We start from the raw sequence: 11239 nt of genomic DNA, 5'->3' as shown, positions 1-11239 counted from the left end.
CAGAATCAAGCCAGAACAGGCCATTTTTATTGGTTCAGTCAATGTAGGCACACCAGGATCCCCTGGGGTTAGGGAGATTTTAGTCATGAGTGTTCAGCTGTGCAAGTATATAGCAGGTGGATATGAGGATGAATTGAGAGATTGAGACAGCTCTTCAGAAGCACTGGCTAGGAATGGAAAAAGGGGAATCCATATTGGGGAGATAATAGGCTGCAAGTTCCTGGCTGCACCTCTGAGCTGGTGTCAGGAATCCTTTCTCTTGACCTGAAGAGGAGAAGAAGGTTTTGGAGTTACCTGGAGTGTTGGAGACTTAGAGGAAGCAAGATGGCCTATTGACTAGATGAACAGGGCTCCTCATAACTAGGTTTTAGGTGACCCCAGCTTCTCCTTCTCTCACAGCTCTTCCACTGTGATCCTGGAAGTATACTAAGTAAGGCATCTTCTAAGAAATGTGGGTAAAGCCCCTCTTCCTCTCCTCCTACCTCTGGTCCTGGATCTGAGTTGCTATGTTTCGAGTGACCCTCCAACCTGCCTGCCCACCCTACCCTCTTCCTTACCATGGCCATCAGCACCAAGGCGCTGACCAGCACTGCATACACAGTGGCCTTCCCCAGCAGGATCTCATAGAGGATGGTGGCAGACAGGACCCCTTGCTGGTAGGACACTGTTGGTAGGAAATGAGAACAAATACATACTTTTAAGCAGGTATCTCTGCCCCCCACCCCCACACCAGGGTCCACGGGTTCTCCATCCTATGGTTCCAAAGACCAGGGGAAAAAGAGAGAGAGAGAAGCAAAGGGTCACTTACCTGAGGTGAAGCCACAATCTGAAAGAAAGAAGAGAGAGGGGAATGAATGAGCAGATGAAACACTGTCAGCCTTGTAATCAGCACAATTCAGGCCCAGACCAGAGGAGTCTAGCACTGCCTTCCTGGGTGCCAATATAGCCACATCATCCTTGAAATTCATGAGACACATGTGGCAGCTCTGAAGGAGATGGGGACACAACCACACAGATGCTGAGCTGCCCAGGCCAGTAGTAAGGGGCCCAGCTGCAAGGCTGTGCTGGCTGGGGATCTGAGGAGGAACTAGCCCAAGGTGCCTGTTCTCCTTCATGGTGGGCTCTCATCTTCCCACCCAACTCCTTTAAAAAAAAATTTCTAATCTGGTCTTTGTGGCCTTCTTCCTGGATCTCCCTTACTCTCAGGTCTGACTCCCTCCTTGCCTGACCCTCCAAGGCTCTGCTCACCTGCTCTGCCCCAGACCTCAGCACTGACGTTCTGGGTGATGGGTATGGGGCGGGGGTCCTTCCATTTGTCCTTGTCTTCCTCATCTATCCCAAAGAACTGGACTTGGCAGCGGAAGTGGTTGCGAGGATTGTGCCAGAAGGTGGCAGAGACCCTCAGCCGGCTGCTCAGACAGTAGCTGGAGTCATTGAGGTTGGGTTTCTCCTTGTAGGGCTGAGGGTCTGTGCTGACCCCACTCTGGATCTCCTTCCCATTCACCCACCAGCTCAGCTCCACGTGGTCGGGGTAGAAGCCTGTGGCCAGGCACACAAGTGTGGCCTTCTGTGTCCGGGCAATCTCTGCTTCGGATGGTTCAAACACATTGACCGTGGGTGGGTTCACCTTTTCCAGGTCGTCTGGAGGGGAAGAGGGGTTAGGAATAGGGCTGGTCTGAGAGCTGTCTAAGTTTGGTAGGGGCTGTGTGTACTTTTATGTGGGTCTACGGGAGAGGGTCAACATAAAGCACCATTATGTATTAGATCCCGTTTGTTTATAGGTCCCATTCTCTGTTGTCATTCTCTCTCGACTTTTCCATCTCCTTCTGAGTTACCCCATGGAGTGACTATCTTCTCCACCTCCCTAAGGGGACATTCTGCCCCAGTTTTCTTGGATTTCTTTTCAAAGTCTCACACTTAAGGCCTTGCTCAGTTATCTATCAGAAGAGTATATCTGTCTATCTTTCATCCTTGTTCAAAGCCTTCTTTGGTGCACGACGTAATCTTCAAGATTTAGAAGTGGTTATAGTAGAGTTGAATGGGCCTGGATTTTAAGGCAGAAGATTCTCACTAGCAACATAACCCTGGGAACTAAACTGACTTTTTTTCTAATTAGCATTGCCCTGTTTTGTAAGGTGTATATGTTTGTCTGTTTGTATGATAGCACATATAAGAATTAGTCTTTCTTACCTAGAAGAGACACCTTTCCCTTTGCATCTGAATATATATATATATATATATATATACATATATATATATATATATATATTTTTTTTTTTCCTATATACTATACCCAACTTAATTTTTTTTCTTTTCTTTATTTTTTACTGTGTAACCTGCCAAGGTGCCCCTGGCTATTATCTTTTCAGATGTTCCACATTTCCTCTCATGCTGCGACACATGGGGTTCATGGTAGCTTGCCTGGGATGGCTGTCATCTCATGAGATATACTGCCCGCAGATTGAGCCCTTTCTTCCTGCCAGTGCCCAGCAAGCCTCCCTGCCAGGGTTGGAATCCTATTTCACAGCCAACCTTTGCATTCTTAAAAGCAGTAAGACTTTAGTTACTGGGTAGGAAAAAAATATTCCAAAGTCTGAAGGCCATTTCATCAGAGGCTTCATATTGTAAACCCCTGGGCCATTTTACAGTCTGACAGATGGGAGAGAACTGATATCTTGAATTGTTTGAAGGCATTTTCCCACCTGAAGACACAAAGGGATGGAAGACACCACAGCTATCTTTCAAGCACCCTCCTTTTTGTCAGACTTTCTTGCTCCCTGTATTTGGTTCTGTTTTGACCATGAGAGTGAGTTTTTGGAGCAAAAATGTGGCAAGTCCAGATATCTCCACTTTATCCAAATTTTAGACATGCTTCTGATGAGAAAGTTGAGACACAGGTTTGGAAAAAGGCAAACTGTGACACAGTGATGATAAACAAGAGAAATGAGAAGGATGGTCCCTAGAGATGAGTCCTTTACAAAGGATTTTCACATAAGTTAGTCCCTTACAATTGAAGGACTCCAAGAGGCTGGCATTGTTATCTCTGTTTATATCTCTCACATTCTAATTCCATGAGCCCCCTGCCCCTGAACCCATGTATTGTGAATCCCCAGTGATTTAAACTCTCCAATTCCATTGTACTCCCTGACATTGTGCCCCCATCTGTGGAACAAAGCCTGATCCAGCCAACCAACCTGCCCCCTTCCTCCAGCCCTGTCTGTATCTCCAGCCAAGACCCATCCATCTTTGCCCCGCTTCTCCCGACTGTCTGCTTCCTCCTAAGCACGGGCCCTTAGCCTGTAATCCCAGCACAGACTCTGAGGTTTGAGATAATGAGTCTTCCTACCTATTTCTCTTCTTTATACCTGGTCTGTTGGAAGATGGTATAAGCTTCCCATTATAATGGTTAATTTTGACTTACCTCCTCTAACCTCCACCACACACAGTATCCACCAAAGACTCCCCTGCAGTTCTTATAATGCCCTGACATGGACTTCTGCCTTTGGGGCTCAGGATCACCCCTGAAACCACCCCAGCCTCACCCGTCTGGTCCCCCACTGCCTCCTGAGCCCTCGAACCACCCATGAAGACACCAGGGATCTTTGGAGAAGTCAAGACAGGGTCGGTGTGAATGGTGCAGGGCTGGAGTTAGAATGGGAGGGAAAATGGAGATCAGAAAAGAAAGGGAAAGTAAAACAACATAGTAATAAAAAAGTAGAGATGAGAGGAGTCTGGAGAATAATGGGAAGAGGAGAAAGCAAACACAGAACCTGAAGACTAAGCGTGGAACCCACCACCGAGATGGCGCACAAACACAGTGGAGCAAGGAGGAGGCTTCAGGCAGGGTGGAGAGGGCCCTGAGTTCCAGGAGGGAGGGCAGCTCTGATCCTGTCCTTACTCCCCACTTCCCTCCCAGCGACTGATCATCATGGTCCAGCACAGGCACCCCCAGTCTGTAGCAGGACACCTTACCTGTCACGGTGAGTCTGGTGCCGACCCCAAAGTAGAGGGGCGAGTTATAGGAACACAACGGCAAAGAGCTGTGGTAAAACCCACTGGAGGTCTCCCACCAAAGGGCTAGTCTTAGCTCTGGGAGCCGGAAGCCACTTTTCCTTGCCTGGGTTCATGGCTCTGGACCCAAGAGAGTCTTTTAGGAGGAGACCCAAGCATAGAATGTGAGAGGAAGACCAAGTGCTCTGATGGGGCATATCTACCAATGTAAGAAGAAGGATGAACCAAGAGAAAGGTGAGGAAGCAGATTATACACTGAAGACTGAAACCCTCCTCCAGGATAGAAGAGTTTCCTCAGGCCCCTTCCACCAGGGCTGGAAGCAGAGACAAAGTCAGGTCTAAGGACAGTGGCCCCACCACTTCTGTCCGGTGCCTTACCTAGGACAGAGAGTCGAGTTCCATCTCCAAAATACTGTGCCTGGTTGCTCCACAGTACCACAGGAGTGTGGAAAACCCCAGAACCACAGGTGCGGGGCCCTTCCTTCCAGAAGCTCGGTCCACCCAGAACTCCTGGGAACTCTAGTCCGCTCACCCCACTCTCAGGGCCTGTTTCCTGCTGTGTTCTCAGTCCCTGTCCTCTCCAAGGAGTCCTCCTGAAACTCCCACCTTACAACACGCTCTCCCCAGGGAAGCCTTTTACTTACCCAAGACAGAGAGCTTGGTTCCACTGCCAAAAAATAGCCTCTCGTTACTTACACAACACTAAAGCCTGGTAAGAAAACTGTCCTCGAGGCCTCGCATTCCTCTTCCTCAAGTTCACCTGCCAGCTCTCCTTCTCTTTTCTTAGCAGAATTTTATCTCTGGGAGATGGAGGGGGCACAACTGTGCCACCAGAAATGCTGTGGTAAGAGGACCCATTCAGCCCTGTGCGATCCTCCCTCCTGTGTCCATCCCCTTCTGTGTGAGAGACAAACACAGCAGGACTACGGCAACTCTACCTCCAGAGGCTCTCCATCTACCTTGGCCATGATGGGGCACCTTCCACAGACTCAGGAGATGGACAAGGTGAGCCCTTCCTGGCTGAGACTACTTGCCCCTGGGCAGAGGAACCCAGACTCGGCACAGACAGTCCATGGAGTTACTGGAGATGGAGCCTGATCCCTCCTGTCTGCATCAAGACAATACTTCAGATCTTTCTGATGAAAACATGCTTTCACCTAAGCTCACAAGACAGGCTCCGTATGGGTTGCTGCCTCTTCTTCAGCCTTTCAGCCCCAACTCACTTAGACTTGCTTACCTACAACAGTGAGCCGGCTGCCTTCCCCGAAATAGATGGTGTTTCCAGAACACAGCCTCCCGGATCCATTTCAAAACCCCTCTTGTGTGCTGAGCACAGCTGCGATTCCCTTATAGATTCCCTAGTCCACTTCAGACACCCTGCATACACTTCCAGAGCCAGCCCAGTGACATGGGGAAGAGACACAGTGTGATCTCCCATGAAATTCAGAGCAGGGGATATGAGCCTCTGTTGGCGAGGGAAGATGGGCCGTTTTCAGAGATCACTATGACCCTCTGGCCTTCTCCTGGCTGCCTCTCCCAGGTAATTACTCAGAGGGGCAGCACGACCTCTCAGGCTCAGCTCTGAGATTACAGGGGACCTCAGGTGGCTGAGGGCATGTGCTCTTACAGGGACCATCCTCTGAACTCGTTCACAAATGTAGGACTTGAGAGCCAGGTCATATCTTCCTGCCCATGTTGTCTATTCTAGTACTCCCTCCCCAGAACCCCCTGAAGACTTAGCCTTACCTACAACCATCAGCCTGGTCCCTGGGCCGAAGGTAACATCATAGTTAGCACATCAGAATAGGACCACTCTAAAATGCACACTTTGGACCCACTGTCCCCTACCAGGGGTCTGGGAAGATCCAGAGAATATCTTACCTACAACTGTGAGCCTGGTGCCTTCTCCAAAGAAAACTTGGGTGTTCACACAGTGACATGGGGCAAGGAAGAAAACAGAATTGAGGCATGGAGAAGAGGGTCCCTGGTTGGTGTCTGGAAGACTCTGGGATGAGACCTAATTGCCCCCCATTCCTGCTTTACAGGTACTGCACAGAAGAACATATTCAACTTTGACTTCTGAAGTCATGGAGCATGGCTAGATCCATCCAGAGGGCCCTGTGCCCCTTTTTCAAATGTCTCAAACTATGTGGGCTGGAGAGGAGGACAGGGTCCCAGAACCCGAGATATATCTGTCTTCTTTCTTTATAGATTGGGTCATCTCCCATATAGCTTCCCACTGACCTTGTCCTGGGATGAAGGGGTTTCCCTGAGTCATTGCCCCATAAACCCACTGAGGCGTCCTTCTTACATCTGGGCTCTCTGCCTGGAAGTTTCAGTTCTGATCCAGGCCTGTCCTTATCCTTGGCCATGGCTGGATAGGTAGACAGGAGTAAGGTGGAGGCATTCTGAACCAAGCCACTCTTGGGCTTGTGACCCTAGAGCAAAGTGGAGAAACTGTGGGGTTGAGTCAAGCAGAGAGGTTTTTGTAAAGGTTTCCCGTAGAAATGAATCACCGTGGCCCCGTGTCCCCACAATGTTTCAGCTTTGTACAAAAATGCCCCTCCCATGGGCCCGCCCCTCAGAGCCAGGAAGAAACCACCAGAGCAGCTGTCCTTTGAGGGTTTTGGAGTTTGGGGGCAGTGGCATTATCCCCTGACCCATGGTGTGAGGTAGCAAGGTCCAGACCAGGCCAAGGGTCTCCCTCCTCACCCCATACCCTTTCTTCAAGATATTCAAGGCTCCTCAGAGACATGTATCTTTTTGAGACTGCCTGCCACAGGGCCTGGTTTTCTCCCTAACGCGGTATCCACCCCTCTTGCAGAGTCTGTCGTCATAGTGGGGAACCACCCTGCCAGAATGTGGAACACCTTTTCTACCCTGGGCCTCCCCCTGAGGCTGTGACACTCAGAGACCAAGCCTTTCATCTGAGAATGAGGCTCTAACACCCAGACTCTGTCCCTTTGGCCCCACTCCGAACCTCTAGGGTGGTCTGGAGGAGAACTGACCATGAGCTGCCCAGGCTGGGCTTTTCTAGATGTGGCCAAAGTGAGAGCTGTGAGCTCAGCACAATTTGGATATCCAAAGAGATGCTGTAAAGTGCTTTCTGAATGGGTGTGGGTGCGGGAAGACCATACCTGTTATTGTGGACCTCAGATGTCAGATGGAAGTCAAGGGAGTCAGGGAAGTGGGTGTGAAGAACTGGAAAAATAGTCTCAGGCACATACAATCATGGCCACATAATCAGTCAGTCTTCTCCCTCTTCCCTGAAGGGTAGATACATTTTAAGTTGGTAGATATTTTAGATCTCCTGCATGAGATGACCTTGATTAAACTCCAGTTGAGTGGCCTAGATCTCATTTCACTAAATGGAGCTTACTTTTATCACCTTTCAAACTATGACTAAAAATGGGGGCGGGGGGAGGCGGCGGAGAAACAAACTTGACTACATAATGATGCCAAACTTACATGGAAAAATATACAAAGAATCAAGAAATAAGTGACAATAGGGAGCAAACATTTTCAGTTCTCATCAGAAGGACTAATCTCCCCAATATATGATGCACTCCTAGAAATCAGTAAGAAAAAAATCAAATAGTGGCTATTGAATAGCCCTATAAAATGGGCAAAGAACAGATGGCTCAGTCATAGGATCCAAATGGTGCTTAAACATAGGGAAAAACATTTGCAATGGTAAATGCAAACTAAAATTAGATTGGAATGTTGCTTTTCACCAATTTGACAATTTGAATCATGGAAGAATATTCTATAGGCAATGTGTGGTGGAATATGCACTTTTATATTCAGTAGTTCCCTCCTTATCCATGGTTTTGCTTTCCACGGTTTCAGCTACCTGTGGTCAACTAAGGTCTGAAAATATTAAATGAAAAATTCCAGAAATAAACAATTTCTAAATTTTAAATTACATGTTGTTCTGAGTACATGACGAAATCTCATGCTGCCCTGCTCCATCCTTCCCTTTATGTGAATCATCCCTTTGTCCAGTGTCTCCATGCTGTTGATGCTCCCCGCCCCTTAGTCACTTAGTAGCTGTCTTGGTTATCAGACGGACTGTCTTGGTACCACAGTGCTTGTGTTCAAATAACTCTTATTTTACTTAATAATGCCCCCAAGCAAAAGAGTATTCATGCTGGCAATTTGGATATCCAAAGAGATGCTGTAAAGTGTTTCCTTAAGTGAAAAGGTGACTACAGTACAATGAGATAGTTAGAGACAGACAACATTCATATAACTTTTATTACAGTATATTCTTAATTGTGTTTTATTTTATTATTAGTTATTATTGTCAATATCTTACTGTGCCTAATTTATAAATTAAACTTTATTGGAGGTATGTATGTATAGGAACAAAACATGGTATCATAGGATTTGGAACTGTCCGTGGTCTGTCTCAAGTACCAACTGGAGGTCTTGGACTGTATCCTCCGTGGATAAAGTGGAGACTACTGTATTGATTGTGGATAGCAGTGCAAAATGATACAACCCTATGGGGAACAATTTGAAAATATCTATACAAATTACAAAAAAATGCTTCTACTTTTTCACCCAGAAATTCCACCTATGGAAATTTATCCTGTAAATATTCTTGAGTACAAATACAAAAATCTGTGTGAACTAGTTGCATTATTTGAAATAGCAAAACAATTGAGAAAAACAAGTGCCCATCAGTGAGGGAGTGGATAAATTAACTGTGATACATTCACAAACTGGAATATTATTCAATGCTAAAAGAGAATGAAATATTTCATTTTGCTGTGGAAAGTTCTCTAAGATACATTGTCAACTGGATAAAAGCTGGCTGCAGAATAGCCTATGCTACCTTTTGTCTAACAAAGGGGCAAAATAAGAATTATACTTTTGTTTGCTTGATTCTACATGAAGTAACACTGGAAGGGAACAAAAACAGATAAAAGTGATCTTTTTAAGAATGAGTGGAGGAGACAGAAATAGAATGGAAATAAAAGTAACATTTTTTTCAGTGTCAACTTTATTGTATTGATTTTTGAGTCCTATAGCTATATTATCTATTTAAAATAAAACAATAAAATTTTTTTTAAAAATAAAAACAACAAAATACTACTTTATTTTTTTTGGGGGGGTTTAAAAAAATCTTTATTTTTGAGAATATTACAATGTCTCCTTTTGTTCCCTCCATTGCCCCCTCCACCCTGTTCCTGCCCTGCCCCAGGCCTTCACCACCCTATTGTCTGTGTCCATAAGTAATGCATACCTTAATAATAAAAGGCTAATATGCAAATGTGTGTTACTTGCAATCAGCAGGAGACTTCATCCCCCGCCTGGCAGGGCTTGATGGGGGACCTGAGGCTGTGTCTCCCATCCTGGTCAGGTCTGAACAAAATACTACTTTAAGTAGTTTTTGACATCTGCTACTTAAAAAACCAACTTGTTTAATTTATAAAGTCATTTTTTTCCCAAAGAAGATCAGTTTACACAAGAAACTGTTTTATGGTAGTGAATTTGCTGAGGAAACTTGTGAAAAATGCATATTTCTGAGTAGTCCCAGGAACTTTTGAATTAAAAATTCTGGGAGTGGCTTTATTAATTTGTATTTAAATAAACAATCAAGCCCCAAATTACCTGGGTATTTTTATTTCAGTGCCAGGTTTGGGACCCACTGTTTGTCCCCTGACATATAAAAAGACAGGTGTCAGGATGGAGAAAACCAGAGTGCTACCTGGTGGTATCACAAGTTGGAAGCAATGGTGTGGCTCTTAAAATTTAGGGAAAAAAGAGAAAGGGAAGACAGTCTGTTTACTTAACTTAGGGATAGCGGCAGATCTCACACTTTCATAAGCCTGAATTTTTAAAGGTCATGGGTTGCTTTTATCAGATGAAGTGTGGTAAGACCTGGTTTTTATTCCCTTTTCACATCGAGAAACACTTTCATCAATGTAATGACTTAGTTTGATCTATTTCCGTATGTTTTCCTGTCTTATTCACCCCTTTTGCCTACCAATAATTGACCCTCTCAGTAAGTTTCCTTTGGACCATCTAGCTGGGGATTCTCATCCTGACCGCCTTACAGAAAATAATACCACTCTGTCTTGGTATCACAGCTTCTTTTCATCCTGATCTGATTTGTCCCAGGTTTGCCATTCTGTCACATTGTCATATGCAGCTTTTTTTTGGGGGGGGGGGGCAGGGGGGGAGGGGGTAAAAAGAGCTTAGCGCTGAGGGGGGGTCATTCATCAGTTTGGGCAGCAGGGGGCAGCCTTTCCTTATTTTTTTAGACCTAAGTAGCTGCAATCTCAGTGTGGCCACTTGAGGGGGTGAGAAGAATGTGGATGGTGCTCATGGGGACCAGGGGAAAGTGGAGTTACCTGTGTGCCTTTCTCAAGGTGTGCATTGGCATGTGGGAAGGAGATACACAAATAACATCTTATATATGCGTAATTCTTGAAACTTTCAAGCACGCAGTTACACTCATGTTAATCTAAAATTTGTCTCCTAATTTCCTCAAATGTAACTGAAACCTGAGGCTAAATGGATTGCTAAAGTCATGCCCGATGCAGAAACAGAGCTGGAATCGGCATCCGGGCCTCCCTACTTAAGGCCTGGCTCTCTGGTAGGTGCCATTGTACCTGAGGCCACTGAAGGCCCTGCCCCTCAGGGAAGCCCACCTCCTGGAGCCAGTCTGCTCAGGCCCACACCTAGGCCCTCCACCAATATCTATGATACCTTCAAGCCCCAGTCTCTGTATCTGTGAAATGGGAATAGTAATAATGACACCTGTCTTAAGAAGTTCTTGTGAGAACTAAATAAGATAGATAATGCCTGTAATGATTTAACGTGGTGCCTGAAATAGTAAAAATGTTAGTTACTACAATTTTCACCGAGAGTACAGCTAGGAATCTCTCTACTGCATTGGTTCTCAGGCTTTAGCTTGCATCAGGATGACTTAGGAGGCTTGTCAAAATGTGAGTTGCTGAGCCCCATCCCAGAATTTCTGACTCAGATGGTCTGAGGTGGGACCCAGGAATTTGCATTTGTCCTAAATTCCCAGGTGATGCTGGTATTGCTGGTCCGGGGACCACACCTGGAGAACCATTCTTCTGGAGGCTCTGTCTTTATTCAGTACATTTTCCTCCACTCCTAGGTCATAGTTTATTCATTCAATCATTGGGGGCCTATTATGTTCCAGGCATTATTTAATTACTAGATATATCAGGATGAGCAAGGCAAGATT

At 46.0% G+C, this 11239-nt stretch overlaps 1 gene segment (V, D, J or C); it reads right to left on the bottom strand.

Annotated features, from left to right (window-relative positions):
* LOC308246832 (T cell receptor beta constant 1-like) lies at positions 1-4979 on the bottom strand. The segment is given in 6 exons: positions 4950-4979; positions 4656-4713; positions 1249-1641; positions 809-826; positions 558-664; positions 1-264 (listed from the first exon to the last, which is right to left on the bottom strand).
* Positions 4980-11239: the final 6260 nt, after the last annotated feature.

This window comes from Plecotus auritus (assembly GCF_963455305.1).
Source record: "Plecotus auritus genome assembly, chromosome: 4".
Taxonomy (NCBI): Eukaryota; Metazoa; Chordata; class Mammalia; order Chiroptera; family Vespertilionidae; genus Plecotus; species Plecotus auritus.
The sequence above is the reverse complement of the archived record's forward strand: the minus strand, read 5'-3'. Positions and strand labels throughout refer to the sequence as shown.